An 8,010-nucleotide genomic window follows, 5' to 3' on the forward strand; every position below is an offset into this window, starting at 1 on the left:
AAATGAAGGAATTAGACTTAAGGGCCTCTGAAGGCCCTTCTAGTCCTAAATCCAGTTAAGATCCATTAGAGACACTATGAAAAGAGTCTTAGATTTGGAGTCCTAAGCCCTGGATTCAAATCTTACTTCTGATGCTTATCGCTTGTGTGACCCTAGGCAAATCATTTAACCTACCTGAGTCTCACTTTCCTCTTCTGTAAAATGAGCTGGAATTGGGCTCTGAGATGTCTTCTAGGTCTAAATCTATGATCCATAAATCCTTCTGATTCCTCTGGGCCTCAGTTTCTTCATCTGTAAAATGAAAAGCTAGGACTAGGTGGTCTTAGGAGGCCCCTTCCAACACTAATATACGTGATCCTAAGTCACTGAATGCCCTGTGCCTCATTTTCCTTATCTGCAAAATAAGGGAAGGGTGGATTAGATGGACCCTGGCTTCCCTTTGCAGTTTCAGATTTAGGATTCTAGGATTATGAGGTTGGAGCAGTACAAGCAGGATGTCAGTGATGATTCTAGAAGGACCCAACCGTGCAGAGCTGGGACCAGCAGGGAAGGTTTCATGATGGAAATGGTCCTTGATCTTGGCCTTGAATGAGGAGGATTCTCACCAACAGAGATGGGGGAAGGGCATTGAAGGGGCTGCCGTGAATGAAGCATGGAGGTGAGAAACAAGAGAAGGAGAAGGGGAAGGACAATGAGTCCAGCCAAGGTGGGGCATGGAGCCTGGGAAGTGGCAGATAGGAAGGATATAAAGGAAGATTTCTGGGAAGCGAAGCAGGGTAAGAAAGCAGCATCAGATGGACCATATACGCTGAATACCGAGCAGTCAGAGAGACAGGTCTGGGCTTGATATTGGGAACATTTTCCCAATTGGAGTTATCCCAACGTGAAATGGACTGGAAGTCCACCCTGCCCCTATAGCCCCTTCCTCATATGGGTCATATTCTCCTTGGTCTTCCATTTTAAGGAGGACACTCAGGCCAGCCACATCTTTATTCCTTTCCAGGTCCCTGATTCTCTGGACTTTGTCTACCATGCCTCATCAAGGGCACCTTCTCCTGCTCCCGCTTTGCAGTAGTTTTCTTTGGGGAATTGAATTGCATTGGATTAAACTAAATCAGTACAATGGAATCAAATGGAATCGAAGTGAAATAAATTAAATCAAATGGAAACAAAACTGGGTTGGGTTGGGTTGGGTTTTAACCCCTCCCTTTAGGGAGGTCAGAAAGGGGCAAAAGATGGACGTCTGGCCCTTTAGAGCCAAGTTTGATTCTCTGCAGATCCTGAGCCTCCCCAGTTCCTTCCCGTCCTCTTGAGTTGACCTAACATCCAATGTACTCTTCACCAGAAAGACTCCAGCATGAAATCTATCTGGCCCTTTCGCCATGTGGGGCTACAGAGATAGAAAACACTATATAAATAACCTGGCTATTATAGTGATTCCTCAGTCGGTCCCAGCTCCACCTCTCACATTCACCTACCCCAGAGAAGGCTCAGTTTCAGGCATCGTCCGTCAGTGCCAGACCCTCTGGATTTCAGGCTTTAAATGGAAATAGAGTCAGTGTTTCTTCTGTCCTCTGGGAGGAGCTGGCTTCTTTGGAGGCCCCAGAAGAATTGTCTGGGAAGATCTTACCCTGAATGTCTGGGCATTGTGCTGCTACTCACAGAACCTGAGAGGCAGGAGTGAACTTGGATACCACCTGAGCAGGAATCCCTTCCAGCATCCCCAGTGAGGGGTCAACCAGCTTCCTCTGTGGCACCTCCAGGAGGGGGATATTAGCCAGCATATAACGAATGTAAACTAAGGCTGGCAAAGTGCTTTGAATATGTTAGAATGTCACTCCCTCCAGAGGCAGACCAGCATACTCTGGGACCAATCTCATTGTGAGGAAGCAGGAAGCGTCTTCTCACGACTTCCCCTGCCTGAGACTGGCCTTTCTGCAAAAGGGCCGAGGAGAGGTTGGATGAAGCCAGGGAGCAGACCAGGAAGACTTGTGCCCTCCCTCCCAACCCGACAAGGGCTGAAGTCCCTAAAATGTGAAAAGCTGGATCAAAGCGCAGTGTGAGAGAAAAGGAGCAGGGACTGGGGGATTCAGGTGCTGGTTGATATTCAAGACACAGCATAGTATTTTTTTTTCCTTGTGATTTTGATCAGTGGAAAAAATCTTAGTGTGGGAATTCCCTCCACAGATACAGATTTGCAACTCGTAGGGTGTGAGAGTTGTAGGGGGGAGCATTGAGGGGTGATGGACGGACATGCAGCCAGGAAATGTCACGGCCCTTACACTTGAACCCAGATCTTGGTGACTCCAAGGCCAGTCGCTAAATGAATGTTATGGGTCACACAGAGATCCCATTGCTAGACACAGATCTAGAAGGGACCTCAGCGACCCTCTGGGCCAACCTTCTAATTTTATAGGTGAGGAAACTGTCAAAGATAGAAAGAAAGGTCCCAAATGTCCCCAAGTAATCCTAGAGACAATTGTTTTTGTAGCAGCAAAAAAACTAGAAACAAAGTCAATGTTCACTGCCTGGGAAACAGTTGAAAGAGCTGTGGCACATGAAGAGAATGGAATAAGACTTCACTATAAGAAATTTCACATATGAGGAATTTAGAGAAAGAAAAGGTAGACGGCACAAGTGGGTAAGAATGTTGGGCCAGGAGCCATGAAGACCTAAGTTCAAATCCAGTCTCAGATGCTAGCTGTGTGACCCTAAGCAAGTCATTTAACCTGTCTACTTCCATTTCCTCATCTATAAAATGGGTAGAATAATAGTACTTCCCTCTCAGAATTGGTGTGAGAATTAGATGAAATAATATGTGAAGTGCTTTGCAAATTGTAAAGAGCTTCATAAATGTCAATAATTGTTATTATTATTTGAGAATTGTAGCTGAAACATCCATACCCCTACTATCAAACAGGGTTGAGCCTTCCAGGACTTGGTCTGGCTGGTTCCTGGACAGCGTCACCCTGAGCCCATCTGTGAAGCCTTGGTATTGGCTGACATGGGAGGGTCACCTCCACACCACAAAGGTGTATATCCAAGGACTTCAGAGGAGGTAAATCTAGGTTAAAATGAACACCAAAAGCCAGCCTTGAAGAGGAAAAGGCATCGTAGAAAATTGGTGATCAATTCAGCCTCTCAGCTCCCAGCTGAAGTGGGGGTCTCTGGGCGCAGAAGGAGTGTATGCTGTCAAACGTGACCAATGAATGCATTGTTGCATTGTTTCCTTAGCTATTCTTCTCGGTTAGGATCAAGAGTCTGCTGAGGGAGGGAGTCAGTGGAAAAGGACAACGCAAAGAAAAATAAACATCAATGAAACATTGTTTCAAGTCACAGAAAAAGGACAAATGAAGCTAAGAGTCAGTGTGGGGAGGTGGTTTTAGGAGTAGAAAAGGGATGGAGCCATGGTTAGATTGGGGTGTGTGCGTGTGTGTGTGGAGGGGGGCGGTCTTCAAGGCTAAAGGTCCATAGAAGAGGAGCCTCAGATCACTTTTGGAACAAGGGGGTGATGTCACGCCATTCTCTCTTTGGCTGCCTTCCTCATCACTGCCCATCTAACAGTCCCTAGAGTCTGAGGTGGGGCAGGTACAGGGGGAGTCATGGCCCGGGGGCAGAGACTATCTTAGAGGACAAGTAGAGAGAGGGAGTCCACATGGTCTGATGATAGCCAATGTCATTTCTGTTGACTACGGAGGCCCCACCAAAAGACTTCTGTGGTTCCGAGCAGCATGGAGTAAGTGGCAGAGCACTTTTCATCCCTATGGCCATGGGCTGCACTGGAGATCTTTGGGTACTTGAAAGAGAGCAGCACTGGAGAGCACCCTAGGCTCTGAATCAAGAAGACCCGAGTTCAAATATTTCCTTACATGCTTCCTAGTTGTGTGACCCTGGGCAAGTCTTTTCGCCACACTCCGTAAGAGTCTCACACTCCTCATCTTTAGAGCGGAGGTAACAATTGAACCTACCTCTCACAGGGTCTTTGTGAAGTTTTCAATGACATTATGTGTATAGGAGAACCCAACGGGCTGTAGCAATGTGCCCTCTACTGGCTCATAGGAAGTAGTACAGCTCTCTCCTTGATGGAGGGACACTGGACACTGGAACGTTAAAGGGTTAACTAACATCCAAGGAAGGAGAGAGTTACATCTTTGTTTCTCGTTTTCCTCCTTTTCAATTCCATTTCCAATGAACAAGTTTTGGAATTCATGATTGGTCATTACATTGATCAATCTTAGTGAACTTTCCAACAGGCTGTTGTGTGCTACCACAGGGTAGAAAGCACAGGACCTGGAGCCAGGAAGACTTGAATGCAAATTCTGTCACTTACGAGCTGTGTGACTCCTGGGCAAACCATTTACCTTCTGTTTGCCTCAGCTGTCTCATCTGTAAAGTGGAGGCAATAATAGTACCTACTTCCTCGGGTTATTGTAAGGATTAAATGAGATCATATTTGCAAAGCACTTTGCAAACCTTAAAGCATTCTGTAAAATGCTCACTATTGCTTTGGTTGTTCAATCATTTTCAGTGTCTGACTCTTCATGACCCCATTTGGGTTTTCTTGGCAAAGATATTGGAGTGGCTTGCCACTTCCTTCTCCAGATCATTTTATAGATGAGGAAACTGAGGCAAACAGGATTAAGTTATCTGCCCAGGGTCACACAGACAGTAAGTATACAAGGCCAGATTTGAACTCAGATCTACCTGACTCCAGGCCGATGCTCTGTCCACTGTGCCACCTCATTGCCCTCACTATTGCTTACTATCCAGCATTTCTATAGCTTTAAGGTTTGTGATGTTTTACAAATATTTCTTGATATTCCAGCCCCTTCTTCTTATGATGTTGTTTTTGTATAAATTGTTCTCTGGGTTTTGCTTACTTCAATGAAAACTGCTGGGCTCATAGCCTAAGCCTTGATTAATTCATATAGCTAATGCTCTCATTTTACAGAGAGGGAAACTGAGGACCAGTAAAGAGACTTGCACAAGATCACACAGCTAGTAATCATCAGAAGAGTGATTTGAACCCAGGTCCCCTGACTCCAGAGCCAAGGCTGTTTCCATTGGACCTTGCTCCATTACAAAGGATTTCCTCTTCCCTCTCCTCCCAGGCCTCCCTCAGCCACCTGGAAGCCCCCTTAATATGCATGGGTCCTCACCCTCATCTCACTTTTTTACAGATCGAAGATCTGGATCTGGAAGGAGCCTCTGAGGCCATCTACTTCAAACCCCTCATTTCATAGAGGTCAAGTGACTTGCCCAGGGTCACACAACTAGCAAGGGGAAAAAAGTGGGTTTGGAACCCAGAACTTCTCCCTCTAAATCTAGCCTTCTCTCCACTGTACCACAAACTGCTAACAACATTCCAGTGAGACAGATGGTCTGACCACCAGCCCTCCACTCTCAGGTTACAGACAGGTAGAGAAGAATCCAGATTATCTTCTCACCATTCAACATCAAGTTCTTATCCCCTGCCCCTCTTTCCAACTCTGGCCACCGACCTAGGTCTGGTACCACACAAGGACCTCCCCTGGTCTGCAGGGGTGGGGGCCCCAGTGAGGAGAAGCCGAGGAGAGAAACGACCCAGATTTGTGTGCAGGAAGGCGAACAAGGGAGGCCGAGCTGGGAGAATTCAGAGAAATGCTCAGTCATCCAACCACTCATAGAATAACAGCATTTACAGTTGGAAGAGCCCCTGAAAGGCATCTACTCCAAATGGCCCTCTCACCTCCTCTTCCCAGGATGTGGAAGCCACAATCAGCTATTTAGCATCCTAGCCTGGATTTGAACTGAGGTCTACTTGACTCCTGGCCCCCGATCAATCCACTGCACCACCCGTGTCTGTCTAAAATATTCCTCAAATGCCGAAACCCGGGATCGAACTGGGGACCGCCAGATCTTCAGTCTAACGCTCTCCCAACTGAGCTATTTCGGCTTCTAGCATCTCAAATGCAGGAGACCTGGAAATGAAAGCTGTGGCCCCAAAGTCTTTTGACACTATTCAATGATTCAACACCAGACTGATGGAGTTTAATTAAACGAAAGTGAAACTAAAGAAGATGCGTTACTACCTGCCTTTCTATTGCATCCTATGGACCTCTGGAGCCTTCCCTCCTACAGTCTCCTACGAACAGTATATTTGTTCCCTCCCCCAATTAATAATTATAATAGCTAGAGTTTCTATAGCATCTTAAGGTTTATGAAGATAGACAGATATACACACACATATGTGTGTATATATATATATATATATATATATACCCACATTGTGTATATATATATATATATATATATATATACACACACACACAAACACGCATATCTAGACATGTAGATTCTCATTTAAGCTTTATAGTGACTCTGTGATTTGAGAAGGTACTGTTAGAATCCTTCATTTTACAGACAAGAAAACTGAGGCTGGAAGGCATTAAGGTCATTCCAAAGATCACATAGCTACTAAGTGCCTGCTCTGAATGTAGGTCTCCCCTCCTCCCAGCTCAGAGCTCTATCCACTGTGCTATCTAAAATGTTCCTCAAATGCCGAAACCCGGGATTGAACCGGGGACCTTCAAGATCTTCAATCTAACGCTCTTCCAACTGAGCTATTTCGGCTTCTTGTGGCAGCCCTCTGGAATAGGAAGACAAGGCTGATGATTGCCATTTTTTGTATCTCAGACTCAGAATTCTCCCAGTGGGAAGGCTACTTGGGCCAATGAATCCAGCCTGTCTCTAAGCTGGAATCTCCTTCAGAGCATCTACACCAGGTGGACATCCACCCTCAGCTTAGAGAGCTCAGGAGACAGGGAACTCACCACCCCCAAAACAGCTTGTTCCACTTTGGAATAGCTCTCAATGTTAGAACGCATTTCCTAATATGATGTGAAGCCTCAACTGGCCCCTCCATGGCTTCCCCTCATCGCTCCTGGTTTGGTCCTCTGGGGCCAAGTAAGCAAGGCTCATCCCTCCTCCATATGACAGCTTGCCAAATACTTGAACGTGGTGACCATGACTCAACCCTTCCCCCATTCTCTTCTTTGATCTCCATAACACGAGTGTTTCTTCTCAATAGGAAAGGTCACCCCTTATCCTTCCCTCATTCTTTTACCAATATTGTTCCTTCCAGAGCCAGATTTCATTCACGGATTTTCATCTCATGAAGTTTCAGTGATTGACATATTCTGTACATATTTTATATTTATTTATCTATGTATATGCTGTTCCCCTCCCAAGAGAATGCAAACTCCTTGAGTGTTGAGAGTGATTCATTGGGGTCAGTGCACCCCCAGCCCCAAATGTTCAGTCTGTGCATAGTAAGTGCTTAATAAATTGAACTAAATTATATCATTGGATCGTAGACCTAGAAGGGACCACAGATGCCTTCTATACCACTCATCATTTTACATAGGGGGAAACTGAGGCCATCAAAGTTAAGTGACTTACTCAAGGTCACACTGCTATAAGCTTCAGAGGCAGTATTTGAAGGCAATTCTTTGACATGAGTCAGCCCTTTTTCCACTTCACCAATTGAATTGAATGCAAAAAAGCAAATATGCCTTGAAACACTGGTCTTCCAAGGCTAGGTGAGAGGCAAAAGAGGAGAGGCAGGCAGTAAGGAAATCAGTGAGAGAAAAATGCATTGTGATGGACCCGCTGAACAGTTGGAACAAGACAATGCTTGAGCTGGTGCGTGACTCGGGTCCTCAAATGGACCTGCAGTCTCCCAGAATCATTGCATTTGAGGATAAAAAGGAATCTCAGTAGGCATCTGGTCCAGCCTGTACCCAGAAGGAATTCTCACTAAACCATGCCCAAAAAGGGGACATCCAATGTAGATCCCTTCCTGCTTGTCCAGTTCTGCTCCTGCATCCCGGGACATCTCAGGCTCCTTAGTTGACTCTTCATCGCTATCCTGCCACCACCGTAGGTGTCCCCCAGCCCGTCCTAGGCCACTTTCCTTTTTTCTCTCTGTTCTCATCTCTGGTGACCTTGCCAGCTCCCATGGGCTCCATC

The 8,010-nt window shown here is 45.9% G+C and overlaps 2 non-coding genes across 2 annotated transcripts; both read right to left on the reverse strand.

The window, feature by feature from the left end:
- Nucleotides 1–5,862: 5,862 nt before the first annotated feature.
- TRNAF-GAA (transfer RNA phenylalanine (anticodon GAA)) lies at nucleotides 5,863–5,935 on the reverse strand. The gene has a single exon. It is a non-coding gene; the product is annotated as a tRNA-Phe (tRNA).
- Nucleotides 5,936–6,538: 603 nt separating this feature from the next.
- Nucleotides 6,539–6,612, reverse strand: TRNAF-GAA (transfer RNA phenylalanine (anticodon GAA)). Its single transcript has one exon. It is a non-coding gene; the product is annotated as a tRNA-Phe (tRNA).
- Between the last annotated feature and the right edge of the window lie 1,398 nt (nucleotides 6,613–8,010).

This window comes from Phascolarctos cinereus, unplaced genomic scaffold, assembly GCF_003287225.1.
Source record: "Phascolarctos cinereus isolate Bilbo 61053 unplaced genomic scaffold, phaCin_HiC Scaffold_7;HRSCAF=346, whole genome shotgun sequence".
In the NCBI taxonomy this organism is placed as follows: domain Eukaryota; kingdom Metazoa; phylum Chordata; class Mammalia; order Diprotodontia; family Phascolarctidae; genus Phascolarctos; species Phascolarctos cinereus.